This window comes from Pan paniscus, chromosome 2, assembly GCF_029289425.2.
Source record: "Pan paniscus chromosome 2, NHGRI_mPanPan1-v2.0_pri, whole genome shotgun sequence".
NCBI lineage: Eukaryota > Metazoa > Chordata > Mammalia > Primates > Hominidae > Pan > Pan paniscus.
This window is the reverse complement of record NC_085926.1, coordinates 50,513,955-50,532,795: the sequence shown is the minus strand read 5'-3', so window position 1 is coordinate 50,532,795 and position 18,841 is coordinate 50,513,955.

Genomic DNA, 18,841 nt, shown 5'->3' with positions numbered 1-18,841 from the left:
CAGGGATGGCAGGTCACAAGGGCAGAGCTCGGGGAGAACCTGAGCACAGGGCCGGCTCCCTGCACATAGCTGGCACCCAGGAATGTCGCCAATTTCACAATCCTCCAGGCCATTTTCTGACTAAGTGGTCTTGCTCATGGAGATCCCTGTAAAAGAGATAGGACCGCTAACCTTGGTCCAGGTGGGAAGGGTGAGGCACTTGGCAAATGGGACTCCCCAAACCTGGGCTCCTCAAAGAGCAGCAGAGCCCCTCACCCCAGGAAGCCTCATCCTGACCACCTTTTGGCTGATCCTGGGACCCTAGAGCTCCCTCTTGGTGTACTGCCCACCTTGAGGTTTCTTCCTGGCTATGGTTTCCCATGGCACCTTTCTGGATGCTAGTGGGATGGGGGCTGGTTTGAGAGTTCAGTCCAATTCTATCTACCTCGCCCAGGACATCTCTTGTGTGCTGGACTGAGAGCCCTGTAAGGTGGCTTTGCACACAGGCCCCTGTATCCCCAGCCAGGAGCGCTGCCAGGCATGTATAACAATTCCATACATGCACTTCCAGGGGCTCCAGCCAACAAGTCCGGAGAGCTGCCAGAAAGGCCTTGGTAGTGGACCTTGGGCTACCTCGAGGGCCAGAATCTGGTCCTAATAAGTTACCCTTGATTGGCGCCATCTGGCACCATCTCACTTTATTCTCAGTAGCCCCTGGCAGGGTATACGATCACCCCTATTGCAGGGGAGGAGACCCAGCACCCAGAGACTGAGGGCATCAGACTCAGAGCCAGGGACCTGGCCCTTCTCCCACACCATTCTAGAAAGGAGCTTCAGATAAGCCTCAGAGACTGGGGGTGCAGGGGCCTGACAGGGCACCCAGCAGGCACTATCCAATTCACTCCCCAATCTGCCCACCAGCCTTCCATGCCAACCTGTTCTGCCACCTGCTTGCAGTTCCAGGCACTGCCACCCTCAGGCAGGTCACCTGTCTGGTGGCCCAGGGGTTCTGTGGTCCCATCCTCAGATCTCTTCTCTGCACTCGGCCTCTCCCACATGTGGCATGGAGAGCAGCCCCCAGACTGCAGGCCCTGATGTGGGGATCAACTGGCAGGGACAGGACTAGGCCAAGTGAATGAAGGGCCTAGGCTTCAAAATTTGAGGAGCCACTCACTTTCAGGTACTGACACTGCACTTTCACCAACGTTAATGTGTGTGCTTCCTTAAATCTCATGCCCTGGATACCTCACTCACCGGAATCTCAGGCCCCTCCCCAGCTGAGGCCCAGCAGGCTGATATTAAACCCCTACCCTCCTCCCGCACCCTGCTAGCAGGCTGGAGGCCCCAGAGGTCCAAGCAATGAGAGTGTGGGCCAAACCCTGCCCCAGCTGAAGCTCATCAGGAAGCTCTTTACCCAGAGGAGCCTGAGAACACCAGATTATGAGAGATTTAAAGGATTTCTCAGCGGCTCGATAATGGGTCAATAAAAATGACACTCTGAAACTCCAGGTGAAGGAGGCAGGAAGATTCCTGCTATAAATCCCTGCAGATGAGTCAGGCCCAGAGTCTGTGTGCGTGTGGACCTCCTGGGGCACTCACAGACAGAATCCAAGCCCATTTAACTCCCCAGCAACCCACAGAGTGGGCACCCCTTTTGCTCCCACATTACAGATGGGGAAACTGAGGCACAGGGCAGTAGGGTTGCTGAGCACAAGGCAGGGCCTGAATTTGGTCCCAGGTGGGTGAACCTGAGTTCACACCCCCGAAGAAGGAAAGAATATTCTCTGAAGACAGAGCTGGCTTCTCCTGACACCACTCATTTATTCTCTTCACACATTCCTAGCTCTTCTACAGCAGGCCCTCTGCTGGGCTTTGGTGCTGAGGGGCACCCAGTCGGTTCTGGACTTGGAAGAGACCCACCAGCAGGAGAGCCAGGATGGCAGCATTGACAGCAACGACAGCCCCCTCAGGAGGAAGTGACCAGAGAGGCAGCTGAGGACAGGGGACTCCAGAGGAGCTGACACCGCTGCCTGGGGGCGAGGCAAGGCTTTCATCTGCTGGGCCTCGTGCTGGGTTTGATAAAAGGTGGCAGTGGATGTTTCAGGCTGGGCAGGGGGCAAGGGGTGAAGGACGTGAACTTCCCCACAGCCAGGACACTAAGATGGTGACCTCACCAGGTGAGTCCTGCGGGCATGGAGCGCCCGCATGGTGCTGGGCCAGCACGATGTGCGATACTCATCCTGCCTGCTCTGCTGAGGCCCTTGTCGCAGACGATGGTGTTGGGTGGGGAGTGGATCTGTTGGACACTGCTCTGTAAGAGCCACTGGGGCAACAGGTGCTGCTGAATGACTCCCCCAGAGAGACTGCACCCGCCTCCACACCCTCCAAAGGGGCCCAGGAGGCCTGTTCCCATCGCCCAAATGGTGACCATCCCAAACCTGGGTGGGTGGGGTGGGTGCAAGTTTCCTTGGTGGAGGAGGCAAGGGCACACTGTTTGGAGCCATTCTGAGTGTGAACACCAGGTGGCGGTGCAGACCCAGATTATTAGGTGGGAGTAAGCAGGGGCTTGCCTGAAATTTGGCCTTGAGGCTTTTTTTAGGGGCCTGGGGTCTGGGAGGCTGCTGCATTGGAGCTGTTTGCTTCCTGCCTGCCAGAAGCAGGTCTGGACTGGAGTTGGGTCAGGGACACTGTCTGGTCACCACTGTATCCTGAGCCTGCCACATAGTGGGTGCTCAGGGCTATTTATCAAATGGAGAGTTGAATAAGTGGTTCTTGCCTCATGGGAATTAAATGAGTTAATATATTAAAAGCACATGGAGAGCCATCAGTGAAAGTGTGCAGCTATTTGTACTTGTATTATGGAGGGTGGTTCTTCTCATCAGGGCCCACCTATCTGGGCTCAGTGCATCTAAACTGTGGGCCCTGCCCTGGGATTTGGACAGCCTCCACCAGCATGGGATAAAGACTGAACTCCAAGGCCTTACCACTTGATGCAGCAGCCCTGTGGGCAGCTGGGGGACAGAAGGGGCCTGTCGTAAGCACTGAGGATGACACAGGGGTCAGGCCCCTAGGCCTCACCACACAGCTTCCATAGCAGGGGGAGAGCCAACCTGCTACTGTCCCATAAGTGCTGTCAGGACTGGGCCACTGGCAGGGTTAGCTAGCCGGAGGTTAGGGAGGGTGAGGTTGGGACATGCCCCTCAGTGGTCAGGGCCCAGGCTCTCAGAGTCATCTGATCATTCCCTCCCAGACTTTTCTCACTGCACATATTTGCCTTCCCTGAGACCTCCACTGTAAATGCCTGTCTCATTCTTACTTCAAATCCTGGCTCCCTTCCCTGCCCACCCAAGGCACTGTGCAGAAAGCCGCTCCCAGACGCCAACCTCTCTCCCCCAGCTCCTCCTCACAGAGCTCTCATGAGCTCCGTCAGCCACCCCACCTGACTCAGAGTCTCAGGAAGGCTGAGTGACTTGTCCTAGGTCACACAGGATTTGCACCCAGCTCTGTTGAACTCCTTCAGCAGGCTTGAACAGGCCTGGGTTACCTCTGCATCCCTCATGGTGGGTTCCTGAGTGTGTCACCAAGGGCCCCCTCCTTTTGGCTCCTGCATCCCCCAACATGAACAAGTGAGATGGGGACATTTGCCACCTCCAGCAACCTGGCTGTGACTGGGAGGGAGGGTAGGAGCTGTACCACCTCTTCCCCATATATCATCTCCAGCAAGGCAGACAGCAGGAAACAAGCCGCTCCTGCACCAGGACTCCTGGTGATCCAGTGCAGCAGGGATCCCGGTGATCCAGTGCAGCAGGCGGCTGGACTCCAGGGAGGAGCTGCGACTGGCCCCACACGTCTTTGGGCTTCCAGAGGAGGCATGCCTCATGGCGAGTCAGCTCTGCCTTCTATAATACCATGGGTCCTGGTGCCAGGTGTCCCAGACACCCCTGTCCAAGGGCCCTGGGGCAACTGCATTCTTCTGAGTGCCCCTTGCTACATGAATGAGCTTATCTGAATCCCAGCTCAGCCACCATGCAACTCCAGGCAAGTCCCTGAAGCTCTTGCCTCAGTTTCTTCATCTGTAAAATGGGGCAGGTCCTCCTACTTGATAGAATTAAGAGTTCAATGCCAGTGAGTACCAAGATATGGAAAAAAAAGCATAAAAAGAGTTCAAGCCCTAGGTTTGAGACCAGCCTGGGCAACACGGTAAGACCCCCATCTCTACAAACAAACAAACAAACAAACAAACCTTTTTTAATTAGCCAGGCATGGTGGCATGTGCCTGTAGTCCCAGCTATTAAGGAGGCTGAGGTGGGAGGATTGCTTGAGCACGGGAGGTCAAGGCCAGTCCGGGTCACATTCTCCACTTTAAAGACCCTGTCTCTAAAAATAAAAATAAAATAAAATAAAATAGTCCGTATTTGTAGAGGGTCTAGAACAGTGCCTGACACGTAGGAACACTAGGTAAATATTTGCTTAGTAAATGACACGTTAAAGGTCTGAAAGGTGGCCCACGGGGAACAGAGCTTTTGCAGGGATGGGGCCTCTGAGCCACACACAGGCTCAGCCCTCGGGCAGCCCTGAGGTCCACAGGGTCTGCAGGGCCACCCAGTTCTAGATTATACTTCCTGGCTCCACGGTCTGGAAGGTCTAAACCTTAGAGTGGCCCCAAGTGCTAAAGTTGCCTCTACCTAGCAGTGCATGTGCCCTCACCAAGTCCCCCACTGCCAGGTGGGGGCAGGGTCATGGGGCAATCCCCTGCTCTACACCTGGCTTGACCTGGAGCCTCCTGAAGACACAGCCCAGACTCGGATCCAGCCTGGGAGAGGTGAGTAGGGGCAGTTGGGGCAGGTGAGAAGGATGGGACAGGGCCTGAGCTGTGGGGCCAGAGAACCCTCTGACCTGGCTCTAAGCAGCAGCCTTGGGCCACAAGGTCATGGAGTATTTTTCCACCAGGGAGGATGGGGTGAGCCCTCTGGGTCCTGAAAATTCCTGAAAACTGGTGGGTGGCTGAGGCTACTTGGCCGCTTCCCCAATCACTCCTAATACAAGAGCCACAGAAGGGCTCAGGGCCTAGGAGGGCTGGGGGTCCACAGGCTGCAGGGGAGAGGCTGGCTCCTTTCCCCAACCAGTTCTCTGTCTGGCTCAGCAATGCTCACTGCCTTCCCAGTTCCCAGGCCACAAACCAGGGACTTCTCCCAGCCCCCAGCCCCCAAGGCTAGTCGCTCTCCTCCCCACAAGACTCATAGGCATGACATAAGTACCACCTGGCCAGATTTTCCTGGGCCTCCCACCCACCCCTACTGAGCTCCCAGACACACCCTATTTGCCAATGCCCTTCTATCCTCCTACTCGGGCCTGCAAGGCTTCTTCTGAACTATGGAACGCCCCAGTCTGGCCTCCAAGGTCCTCAACCTGCTGCCTCCCATCATGCCCAGGCCATCTGCTCAGACAGCAGCCAGTCTCCTGCCTCTGTGCTCTCCGCCCATGCCTGTGCCAGGGTTACTTCCCACCCTGCCCCTGGCTGGGCCTTGCCTTCCTGCCATCTTTCCAGCTCTCTGGCAATTACCCAGGTGATTAATTTGGCAATTAATTTGGTAATTAATCATGCTTCTGCTGCTTAGGATGCTCCCTTTCCGCCAGCCAGGCCTGGAATAGAGATCTACTTGGCTTGACTTTCCCTGGGAAATGGGGTTGAGCCCTGGAGGCGGGAGAGGCGGTCCACTCTGAGTCCCATTGCCTGGCCCTGAAGCAGCCTTGGGCCAGGGGCTGCATGCAAAGGAGCCCAGGATTTAGCTGAGATAGAGACCCAGGTCCTGCCTCTGGGGAGGCCCCAAGGGTGCCCCAGGATGCACCTTAGCATTGTTTCTCAGCCTGTCTCTAGCTGCAGGAACTCACTACCCACACTGTGGCCCCAGCCCCAGCTCAGCCTTCGCTCAGCCTCCTGGTGACTTTTCCTCCAGGCTCCTGGGGGAGCTGGGCACTGGTGGAGAACCACCATCCTGGTCCTAAGTGAGTTCACAGCCTCCTGATGCCTTGGAACAGGTCAAGTCCTTCCATCTGGTGAAACAGACTGTGCAGCCTCCTGACAGGCACCATTTCAGGCGGGCTTTGATCGACAGCAGGATTTAGTGGCAGAGGAGAAACTGAGTCCTGGTGCCCAGTGGGGTTTGGGGCCGGGTCCAACCCAGGTGGCCCTGGCCTTGTTGTGGTCTCCAATGGGGCTAGCCACCAGATGTGTAGCCCTACAGGTACAACCACCAGATGCACTGCCAGGACGGGGTCCCCGTGGAGTCAGCCCTATGGCATTGATTGAAATGCCCCCCTGCCAATTAGGAGTTTTAAAGAAATGTATAATGATCCCTAATTGGCACCCTCATTAGTTGCCAATTAAACACTTAAGCATTTCTTACAAGTTTAACACATTAATAAGGCAGCTCATTACATGGTAACGAGATTTATTTCTCATATTTATTATATTGTTTCACCACTACTGACAGCAGAGTTATTTTTTAAAAACCTGGTTTCTTACTGATTACATACAGTCCCCTCCCTACCCTGCCTCGACCAACAGCTGTTCCTGCCAGCGCCCAGAGCCTTGCGTTCTGGTGGGCCAGGAGCCAGTGTCCTGGGTCCTCCCTGATTCTTTTGGTCCAGCCTCCCAGAGGTGAGTCAAGCAGGGCACCTTCTTCCCAAAGTCTGGAAGGGCCAGAGCTGGGCTGTGCAACACAGCACAAACCCGGAGGGCTTCAGGGCCAAGAGCCCTGGGGAACCTCTGTGCATTTAGCCAACCTCTGCATTCCAGGAGCACCTGGGTGGGGTGGGGGACGGGCTTCCTGCTTTCAGCACCCTGGGAGAGCCCAGTCTCAAGACAGGCACCACACTAGGGGCTGACACTGAGGGCAGGAGGACAGCAGCCAGGGGAGGACAAGGAGGTCCTTTGAGACTGTCCCCTCAAAGGGGGCAGGAGGAGGGTTGCAGCTGGTGGGAACTGGGCTGAGACCAGGAACCTGGGAAAGGTTAGGGAGTCTACAGGATGGGTGGCCAACAGAAGCAGACCCTCAAAAGCAGTGGTGGGGACCAGGCGCAGCAGTTCATGCCTGTAATCCCAGCACTTTGGGAGGCTGAGGTGGGCGGATCACTTAAGGTCAGGAGTTCGAGACCAGCCTCGCCAACATGGTGAAACCCTATCTCTACTAAAAATACAAAAAAATTAGCAGGGCGTGGTGACACATGCCTGTGGTAGCAGCTACTCGAGAGGCTGAGGCATAAGTATAGCTTGAACCTGGGAGGCAGAGGTTGCAGTAAGCCAAGATCACGCCACTGCACTCCAGCCTGGGTGACAGAGCGAGACTCTGCCTCAAAAAAAAAAAAAAAAAAAAAAAAAGTAGTGGTGAGGATCTGACCTCCTGACCTCCATCCAGAGGACAATGGGGAGCCACAGAGTGTTTTGAACAGGGAGAGATGTGACCAGATCTCTGGGTCAGAAAAATCAAGTGAAGGGTGGACTGGAAAGGGCCAAGGGAATAAAACACAACCTCCCCATCCTGCCTGCTAAACTCCTGGGGGACTCCATTGTCCAGATCCAACTGGACGCCAGAGGGCAGAGCCAGACGAATGCCACCTGTGCAGCTCAGCTTCCTGGGAGATGGGGCCAAGAGGCCTTGGGGACATCGGCAGTGTTTGGGAACACTTACCCTTCTTCCTTTGAAAAAACATGAGGTCACCATCCAATACATATACTATACCTTGTCCTTATGGCCCTACATGTGGCTCTGCCTCCCCCTTATTTGTTCCAGTAATTGCAGAGTATATATGGTGAGGAAGCTCCCTATCCACTCAGCCAGCCTTCCTGGAGTAGGCTGTTTCCAATCGATTACTCTTAGAAACATCATGCAGTGAACACCTTGGGCATAATTTCACATGCGTGTCAGTTTGTAAAATAAATTCCTAGAAGTGGGCAGTGCTAGGTCAAAGAGTCTATGCATTTTTAATTTTGATAGATATTGCCAAATTGCTTTCATGAAGGCTGCACAGATTACATTCCAATGAGCAACTCTAAGTTTCTGATTTTCCCCATGGTCACCAGCAAGTGCATCAATCTTTCATGGCTTTGCCTATATAATTTGCATCTCTCTTAAAGAAATGAGGGTAAGCATGGGTTCAGTGGTTGAGACTTTTGGATTTCCTTTTGTGTGAACTGTATGTTCATCTTGTTTGCCCCATTTCTCAATGGGATTCTTGGTCCTCTCCTTATCAATTTATAAGGACCCTTTATATATTATGAAATTTGCATTTTTTCCCTTAACTTGTTGTTTGTCTTTAAACTTTTATTTATTTATTTATTTTGAGATGGAATCTAGCTCTGTCACCTATGCTGGAGTGCAATGGCATGTTCTCGGCTCACTGCAACCTCTGCTTCCCGGGTTCAAGCGATTCTCTTGCTTCAGCCTCCCGAGTAGCTGGGATTACAAGCACTCGCCACCACACCCAGCTAATTTTTGTATTTTTAGTAGAGATGGGGTTTCACTGTGTTGGCCAGGCTGGTCTCGAACTCCTGATCTTGTGATCCACCCGCCTCGGCCTCCTAAAGTGCTGGGATTACAAGTGTGAGCCACCGCGCCTGGCTATTATTTTTTTCCGTGTAGAAATGTTTGGTTTTTGTGGAGTCAGGTGTATCCATGTTTTCTCTTATGGCTTTTGTGTTTTTTGTTATATTTAGAAAAGGCTAGACCAAATCAAACCTTTGTTTTTGCCTAGAGATTTTTTCTTCATTCTTTAGTCCCCCTACCTTTGATCCAGCTAGAACTGGTTTTTGTTTTAAGGTGTGAGGTAGGGGTCCAAGTGGATTTCCGCCCCCAGATTATCATCCAGTGATTTCAACACCATATTTTCCCAGAGGTTATGCTTGACTGAGTTGTTGAGACTTTAGGAAGTGTATGACAGGGGAAATAGCACATCCTGTTGCCTGGTGGGTGGAAAGGGGCAAACTTTGTCAGGACACCATCCTGGCTAATATTTTAAAAATTCATTTGGAGAGATGGGGTCTTGTCATGTTTCCCAGGCTGGTCTCCAACCCGTAGGCTTAAGCAACCCACCTGCCTTGGTCTCCCAAAGTGTTGGGATTACAGGTGTGAGCCACCGTGCCTGGCCCCATGCCATAATCTTGAGGTTGAGGTGTAGAAAGGAACTATATTCCTTCCTGAGGGCCCTCTGCTGGGGGTTCCTGAGCAAGCCTCCCCTCTTCCCCCCACCCCTGCCCCTGCTCTGGAACTAGGGGTGGTGTATTATGACACAAGTGGGTGACAATGGGGTGTGGAGGAGAGCCTCATGGGACTCAATCCAGGTCCTGCAAGAAGAGGACCAGCAGCACTTGTGAGTAAGGCGAGGACAGGGCAGGCAGGGCCCGGCTAGGCCGCACCCACCTCCCAGCTCCACCTTCTCCCTGCCTGCCTCCCAGATCCCACTCTTCCCTCTATTCCGTACACCAAGACCCATTGTGTGTGCCCCTGGATGTCATTTGGGCCCTCTGTTCCCCTTAGTATAGTAGAGGCCAGACAGGCATCCCTGATGCTAGATTGGCCTTGCTAGCATTCTGGAAGGCTATGGTGGGCAAATGTCTGATGGCACCTGGGGAGGCCCTGAACCAAGCTGAGTGAGGGCAAAGGTTGCAGGCCAGGATGCTGACCTGGAGCAAGGAGTGCATATTCTACCTCCCTGTGCCTCTGCTCCCTCAAGAGCATCCTTCCCTCCACTGCCTTCTCCAATTCCTTCTGGGAATTGGAATAGCAGGTGTTTTAGGTGCTTTACGTCTTTCAGCCACCAGGTGGCAGCAGTGCAAGCCCTACTCTGCCTCACTCCATCCCCTCCTTGGAGCTGTGGATTTAACCTCCAAAGAGACTCTGAGGTCCTCCAAAGAGTTGAGGAAAGATGGGGTCATGCCCCCCACTCCCCCAGGCACAGGAACCCCTTCCATCTCAGAGGAATGAGGGGCCTGTGGCCCTGGCTCCCTTCCTAGCCCCACCCCTGTAGAAGCTGCTGGGGCAGTAGCTGGGCTGGAGGAACAGACTGGATGCTACTAGGGTGAGCCTCAGGGTCTAGGCCCCCTGAGATGCCCACACTGACCAGGCCCACTAATTCTCAGATGTCAACCAGAGAGGACCCTTCCTGGAGCCCAAGGAGGCAGGGAGTGTAGAGGGAGAGAAGAGGAGCCAGGACCTGGCTGGCTCCTCCACTGCCCCTGCCTGGTTACCCACCCAGGGCTCAGCACCAGGGTGGTGTTAAAGGCTCTGGCACTGGCCTCCCATGGGCTGAGCTGAGCTGGGCCCCAGAGCTACCCCCCACCCCCACCCCACACACACCTGTGGAGCACACCTCCCCTCCTCCCCACAGAGGGCGGTGTCCAGGAGGGTTTATGGATTCTCCCAACATATTGTGCCCTCCTCTGCCCCATCTTGTCCCCCTTCACAACCCCTGCATCAGTAAGGCTGCACCAACCTCCTCATAGTCCACTACAGCTCCACACCCCTCTCATTTGTCACCATCATTGGGGGTGGAGGTGCCCTGACTTGCTAATATCTACATGCACCCCCCGCTGGGTTCCAGCCACAGGGGCCAGCCCAGGCAGGGCTCAAGGAACCTGCTTTCTGAGTGTGCAGGGTCCTTGGGTCCTGGCCATCTGAACCCCCTCTGAGAGCCTAGATCCAAACCCATAAGCCTTTACATGGAGTCCCTCAGAGATGGGCAGCCTGTTGCCCTGGAAACACTCCTCTTGTTTCCTGTCCATGACCAGGGCCTGCCTTATGCTAACCTGAATGACCCTGGGGACTCGGGCACTCATGGATGGGTGGGGAAAGCAGCTGGGACCTCGGTTCCTATGCAAGGCTTGGTGAGGTGCCTCCTCTTTGGGGCTCCCCAGTGCTAAGGGGAGATAGATAATAAACAGGTGTGTCAACAAACAAGGCATTTTCAGGCTCTGGAGGAAACCAACCAGGACTGCATGGGAATAAAAATGGAGGGGGCAGATTCTGATGGCGATTAAGGAGGGAGGGCACCTTCAGCACTGGCTGAGACCTGAATGTCAAGAGTTGCTGGCCATGCAGGGATCTGGGACAGAAGGGTTCCAGATGAGGGGAAAAAAACAGCAAAAGCAAAGGTCCAGAAGATTCTTGGGGAAACAGCAGGAAGCTGATGTGGCAGGAGGGGAGTGGCATGGGCAAGGAAATGCCAGGGCAGAGGGGAGGGCCTGGCCTTACTGCATGGAGAGGCCAGAAAGGACAGCAGGGGCAGATGTGGGAATGAATGAATGAAGAAATGAACAAGGTCTGGGACCAGGCCTTTCCAGCAGCCTAGTCCTTGCCCTGAGGTCTTTCTTGGTCCACTTGACAAATGGGGAAAACCCACCACTCCTTGCTCTGGCGGAGGCTTGACCCACAGTGCAACTGAGGGCCTGGCAGGGCTCAGCTTTCCAACCTGAGACAGGGCAGAGCCAGCCGACCTCTGCTGATACTCTCAGCCCCTGCGTCAGGGAGGGTGGGGTGGGGGGATGGCCCCCATAGGCTACGGAGAGTTGGGTCCCAGCTGCCCAGGAAGATCCACTGCAAGAGGTCTCCTTGACTCCCTGGCCCAGCCCAGAGCCATCCCTCAAGCCCAAGGCTGCCTTGCCAGGCCCTGACCTCCACCTCAGACAGGAACCATTTATCTCCATCAACTGCTCCCAGCAGCCAGGCCCTCGGCCAGCAGGTGCTGTCTCCATTCCATGAGGCTGACACCGGGCAGCCCTTCCTCCACTCTCAGTCTCATCAGCTGGACTCCCCAGGACTCTAAGCATAGTCTGCAGGGGCTTAGAGGAGCGACCCCTTCCCTCCCAGCCCCCAGAAGACCCAGCTTCTAACACATCAGGGTTAATCCACCCCAGACATCTGCGAGTGCCCACTGCAGGCCTACCATGTGTTGGGCACTGGGCTCAGCATGGTGAACAAGGCCAGGGTTCCACCCCTACCCACACAGAGCTATATTCTCCTGGCCAGGACGGACTTGGTTCCCCAGGCCCAGCCACATGACCAGTGCAGGCTCGGGGAGCCTCAGGCCTGTCTCAAGCCCAAGGCCCATGGGCCATGGGCCTCCGTGAGAGGCCACTGTCCTGCCCTGGAGGGGGAGAATGGGGGTGTCCTCAAGATCTGCCTCTGAGAATGACAGCATGCCACACAGGCTGGTGTGGGCCTGTCTTTACCTGCCCCAGGTGAGAGGCTACAGGCACCAAGCCGAGTGTGGGAATCTGAGAGACCACATGTGGCCAAGCACGTGTGAGGACACGGCTGCAAAGGACACACTTGCGCAATGGGCCAGGCTCCAGCAGGGCAGGGATAGTCCCTGTTGCCTCCGTGAGCTGACATGCATGTCTGTTGAGGTGTGATCATTCCAGGCTCGTGGAGGATGGGTTGTAACTTGTCTTCTTTGATTGGAGGAGAGCCCTGAGCTCAGGGAATCTGTCTTGTCCCTCCTGGCCCTGCCCAGGTCCAGAGGCCTGGGTCTGCTTAGACAGCTCACTGTGCAGTGGAGATGGGTAGGGGTGGGAGGCCTTTCTCCTGGCTCAACAAGGGCACAGCGGTACCCTGAAGCGAAAGCTTCCTCCTCCCTTCTCCCATCTCACTAGGGCAGCCGCCCTTCTTCCTGGGTTTCCACCCACAGGCCCAGGACAGGCCCTTGAGGCCCTAATCCCTGCCCTCCCATCAGTGACTGCGCCTTTCTCCCCAACCTTATCTGTCTCCTGCAGCCATTGTCAACTCCCCTGTGGCCCGGGCTCCCCCTCCCTCCAGCCTCCCCGCAGGTCAGGTTGGTATGTCCTCTCCCCCCTCCCCACCCCCGTCTCCCGGGCTCCTCCGCTCCCTCTTCCTCTCCTCTCTTCACCTTCCTCCTCCTTTCCCTCTCCCCCTCCCCACTCCCAGTCAGCCTGCCCTCCTATCTGCCTGTCTCCCTCTTTTCTTCCTCCCCCTGCTTCCCCTGCTTCTTTCCCTTTCCTGCCTTTCCTTCCTTCATCCTCTCCTCCCCCGTCCTCCCTAGGGGAGAGGAGGGATTTGCAGGGTCAGGGGCAGCCACTGCACTCAGTTACCCCAGGTCAGCCTAAGAGGCCCCAGCACAAAGACCCCTTTGGCTGCTTTCTTCTAAACCGGAATCTAATTGTGATCAAGTGAGGGAGAAACAGCTAATTATACCCAACAAACAGAGGCCCCCGGGGCTGTTTTATGGTGGAGATGAGAAAGTATAGGAAGGGGCACGTTTACCTTGCAAATGTGGGCTGGGACCCAAAGGGTTTGTGTCTGGCCTGGCAGCCTGAATGAGCTCCCTGGGAGCTGGAGCCCTCAGGAAGGCTTCAGGAGGAAGCTTTGTCTTCCAGGTCAGGAGAGGAAAAGGAACATCTTCCCTCACCCATCACAAGGGTCGTGACTGACACCCTTATAACAAAAGACAGATTGACAGAGAAGCAGAACACATTGATTTCACCAAAGTTTTAATGACTGGGGAGCATGAGGAAATGAAGATCCAAGGACCTGGGAAAACAGAATATTTTTATGCTAAGTCTGATGAAAGAAGTTGTGGACAAATGCTTAAAGCAAAAGGGCATGGCCTAATGCTAATAAGCTGGGAGCAGGGCTTCAGCAAGACCCATTTGTTCAGGTTTCTTACTGGGTCTCTCCATGATAGAGGTGCTCTCGCCCCTGCCCAGGGGCAGAACCCCTGTCTCAGGAGGACCTTTACAAGAGAAGGGAGGAAGTCAGAAAGTGACCTTTCTAGGTTTTATGGTTTGCTTGGCTAGGAGAGGGGTTCTAGTTCCTATGACCACTTTCGGGGAGAAAAGGGAGTGGAAAAAAAGGAGGGCTGGAGAAGGGCAGAGTGACATGCAAGGTGCCGTATTCTGGAGTCATGTTTCTTTCTTTCTTTTTTTTTTTTTCTTCTTCTTTTTTGAGACGGAGTTTCGCTCTTGTCCAGGCTGGAGTGCAATGGCGCGATCTCAGCACACCGCAACCTCCCTCTCCTGGGTTCAAGCGATTCTCCTGCCTCAGCCTCCTGAGTAGCTGGGATTACAGGCAGGCGCCACCACACCCGGCTAATTTTGTTTTTTTAGTAGAGACGGGGTTTCTTCATGTTGGCCAGGCTGGTCTCCAACTCCTGACCTCAGGTGATCCACCCGCCTCAGCCTCCCAAAGTGCTGGGATTACAGGCGTGAGTCACCACATCTGGCTGGAGTCGTATTGCTTGAGCCCCAACAATACCATGCACCGAATACCACATACCGCACACCGTGGAGCGTCCCAGTGCTGGGGGCTACCACGCAGCTTTCTTTCTTGGCCTCAGGTCTTCAATCCTCCCATCTGTACCAGGGTGTGGAGTGCAGACCCAGCCCAGTTGGTGACCTGACCAAGATCCATTCCTGCCACAGCTACTTTCTACCTGTGAGCTCCCCAGTAAGTCACTTAAACTCCCAAAGCCTTACTTTCCTCATCTGCTCAATGGGGTCATGGGGCATGCCTCTGCCACAGGGCATGTGAAGACTTTAGCAGTGGCCTGGTATACCGGACATTGCCCATAGGAGCCAGGACCAGAGAGTATCACTGTTGAAAGCAGCAAGATGAACCTAGGTTAGCAGTGAGCAGAAAGGACAATGACACTCCACCCCCCGGAAAAAGAGATGCAGTTTGGTTTTACCCCTGACCTTGCAAACACAGACAGGGAAACTGAAGAGGCTCCAGCAGGCTGGGTGTGACTTGGGAGGTGTGCTCCCTGAGGAGCTCATTCCTTGTGTTCAAGAGGAGGGAGAAATGGGGGCTGTGTGGGCAGGAGACAGAATGACTGGTAGGACTGTGATAACAACCAACTTCAACCGTGGTGCGAAAGCTCCAGCACATAATAGGTACTCAGCAAGGGCTCACTGTCCTGAGTTCTGCCTCCTCCAGGAGGTGCCTTCCCTGTGCCCCACCTCTTCTCCAGTTCCTGGGATCAGCTCAGGGCAGGTGAGAGTCCAGGTGCTGCCTGGCACAGGGTGTCAGAGGAGGGGAGATGATGTGTGAGTGGGAGACCTGCTCAGAGTGTCTGCCCCAGGGGCTCCCCCGGGGTGACTGACACCCCCACAGACACACAGACTGATGGGTAGAGATGGAGAGCCTCCACTTCTCTGGCCAGGCCTGCAGCTGGCCAGCTCCTACCCCTCCAGCCCTGTCCCGAAGGTGCCTCCGCCCCTGCTGTGTCCAGGGATATCTCAGAGAGGTGTGGCTGGAGTGGTCTGTTGAGGTTTGATCATGGAGGCCTTGAATGCCAGGCCCAGGACAGGATAGTAATAACAGCTGTTGGCTGCAGCTGGAAGCACAGTCAGCCAGTATGGATGTGTGTGTGGGAGATGGTGACGTGTGTTTGTGTGTGTGTGCCTGTGTGCACCCATGGCTGGCCACGTGGGATGTGGGGTGTGACTGTGCTAGGGTGTTACACATGTGGAAACACAAGGGTGTGTGTGTGTGTGTGTGTATGCATGTGTGGGTGGGTGCATGCACTCCTCTTCTGCTGCCCTGGCATCCCAGGGAAGCACACCCACACTGCTGCACTCCCAGGTGCACAGGCAGGTGCCCACTGAAGGTCTGAGCCATCCCAGCTCTCTACCTGCCCACCAGCTCACCCACCTCTGCCAATAGGCCATGCAGGCAATGAACACATCAGGTAATTAAGCAGGAGATCAATTCAACTTAACTTGGAGGAAAGCAGCCGTGCCTAGTGGAGAGGAGAGACAGGGCTGCAGGAGGCTGAGGCTGAGCAGGGAGTGGGTGGGGAACTGGCAGCGAAAGATGGGAAGGGGTGGCTGCTGGAGTGGGATGTGCCATGCACCCTGCGGAGGGGAGCAGAAGCCAAAAGGAGAGGAAAGGAACTACGAGGACCAAGGCCACTGACCAAGGGGGCAAGGAGGGGACTGGCTGGTGGCAGAGAGAATGGGAAAGATGTAAGGAAGAACCAAGGCCAGCAACAGGACAAGCTTGTATCTCCTCAGCTTCCCAGGGGTTCTCTCCTGGTGGGGCAGGGGCCAGCGGTCAGGATGGGTCTATCACCCAGCTTCCCAGATGGCTCACAACCTCTTCTGTGGTCCTGCTAGCCCCGAGCATGTGCACAGAACTTGACCCTGTGGGCTCTGCTGGGGGTGCCGAGGAGGATCTTTGACCATGCCCCATTGTTCACCAGCAGAACTGGCCCCAGATGTGAAGGCCCCGTTACTGGAAGGTCATCCATTCATTCAATGAACACGCACCGAGAGCTGCTGAGCACCAGCCCAGGGTCTGACATGGGCAGACTCCAGGAGGAATCACACGCTGGCTGCCCTCGAGGGGGCACAGCCTCCCTGGGGAGAACATGCAGACACAGACAGATATCCTACAGCAGAGGAGGGGACAGTGGGGGACCACAGAAGGCTTCTCTGTGACCCCTGAGCTATGGCTTAAAGAATAAGGGCAGCTAACCTGGGAAGCAGGAGAGCTCAGAGCAGAAGGCCAGGGAGAAAAGGTACTCAGGCCCTGGGGAGGGCAACAACATAGGCAGAGAACCTACGAGAATATCCCCCGGAGATGGCACCTTGTCTGTGGGGACAAGAGAGGCCAGTGTCCATAGGTCCATCAGGGCCTTGGGAGCAGGGGTGGGCTGGGCAGGGGCTAGCATAAGGCAGCTTCAGCACTGAGGAGGTAGAGAACAGAGCGGACACCACAGGAGTTTAGGCAAGAGGGATACATGGACAGGCAGAGCTGGAGACCACACCAGGAATGGGGGTGGTTTGGGCCAGGGGCAGATGACACAGAGATATGGGAGATGGAGGGTTGGTACAGTGAAGACAGCATGAGGGCAGAGCACAGGGCGCCTTGGCATGATTGTGGATGTGTGATCTCAGCTAAGCCCCTGCCTCAGTTTCCCCATCTGTACCATGAAGGGCTCCCCCTCACTCATGGACACTGGGAATCCTGTGGTAAACAGGACAGCCCGGTTCCTGCCTCTGGGCTCACAGCCTAGGGGGAGGTGAGACAGGAAGAGAATTAACTCCCTTAAGGAGTTAACCAAAGAAGGGGAGTTGAGGCACTATGGAGGCTCGGCAGAAGCCGGGCCATGCTCGGGTGCTCACTCTCAGTTGTCTTTGGGGAACCCCTGACCCCATCATCATGCATTGGGAACAGACACATGCCTCCCTCTTGACGTAGGCCTGGCCAATCAGCTTCCTTCATCTCCAGGCCCATGGTGATTTTCCAGGACAGGCGTGTGGATGTGGCTGACTCAAAGCTGGGGCTCCAGCTGAGGGGTCAGGGAATGAGGTGCCTTGAGGAGCAGAATGGGGGAGGCCTGGCTGGGCATGGAGTTCACATTCAGGCAAGAGGCCAAGTGACAGTAATAACGTTTGAGCACCTGTATCCAGCCATACCTCAAGTTCACAGACCTGGATTTTTAAACTACTTGTGCCAATAAATTCAATTTTGCGACTGAAGTAACTTGAGTCTTTGTCTTTGACTCCTGACTCATGGCCTGAGGCTTCCCAAGCATAGAGAACAGCATGGGCATGTTATGCCCAGACCGTTAGTTCCCCAAAGAAGACCACCAGAGTCCAGAGTCAAAGCCAAGCGGCAAGGATCTTTACTACAAGTTCGAACCTGGTCCCTCCATTCCACAGCATACAAGAGGGCCCTGAACAATGCGAGTGTTTGCTTTTTATAGCCTGAAAGTTACAGGGGAACAAAGGAATTCTTTTGGTTCCCGCTCTTTCAGTAAAACTTTGAACGGCTGTCTCCTTATCAGAGACTTTCCTGGTGGTGTTTGTACTGGGCTCAGGAAGTTTGAGAGATATATGGCGATATGTGGTGGGATGGGAGGATGGGATGTGTTTGTACTGGGCTTGTTTGTTTTGAGCCCGGGGCTGAGGAATGTGCCCGGCTCTTTTCAGGCACAGGCCCCAGACTGAGAACAGCTCCATGCTGCTGTTCTGGAATTGGAAGTAGCTGCTGGGGCAGGGAGCGTAAATGGTGGTGGGCCAGGAGCTTCTGGAGCAGCTGCCTTGGCCAGAGATGAGGGGGTCTGTGGAGTGAGTGGATCAGGGGTTGGCTGAGCAAGAGGGGATTGTGTGAGAGGGGGAGTGGGTGGGGCCAGCGGAAAACGAAGGGGGCAGCCAGCACAGGGTTCCATCCTGGGACCAGGAGAATGTCTAGGAGGCCTTAGGAAGAACAGAGCCTTGAAGAGGCTAATCCTAGAGGCAAAGAAGGGAGTACGAGAGTAGGCTCAGGACACAGCCCCAGGTAGCTGCCAGACATGGAGCTGGGGGAGGGCAGTGGGGTCTGGAGAAGCAGCTCACCTCGTCCATCATGGAATTTGCCCAGTAGGGTCTTTGGTGATCTTGGCCTGAGCCAGTTCTGGGGTGTGGAAGGGTCACGGCCACGGCTGGGCAGGAGGAAGAATGGGATAAGTATGGATGAGGCTGAGGACGCCGGGGCTCAGCCGAGGGGGCTGGGAGGCTTGAACAGCACACTGCGGACGTGGACATGTGCTCCGCGGACTCTCTGAGAGTCCCTCCCCACCTCTCCTGCCAGGGATAGGGACAGGAGGCACAGGACCAGGCAGCAGGGGCAGGAAATCCTAAGAGAAGCGTCAGGGGACTCAGGGGAGCATGGAGCTTGGGAGAGGACCAGGTGCATCCCAGGCTGGGGAGAGAGACCGGGGTTGCAGGGCAGAAAGAGCTCTCGAGGCTCCAGGGAGGAGGGAGCACAGCAAGGGCAGAAGCACAGAATGAGTTGGAGTTGGGCTGGGTCAGGGGACTGATGAGAGAGGAGGCCCAGGGGTCGGCCTGACAGCAGGCCCAGGA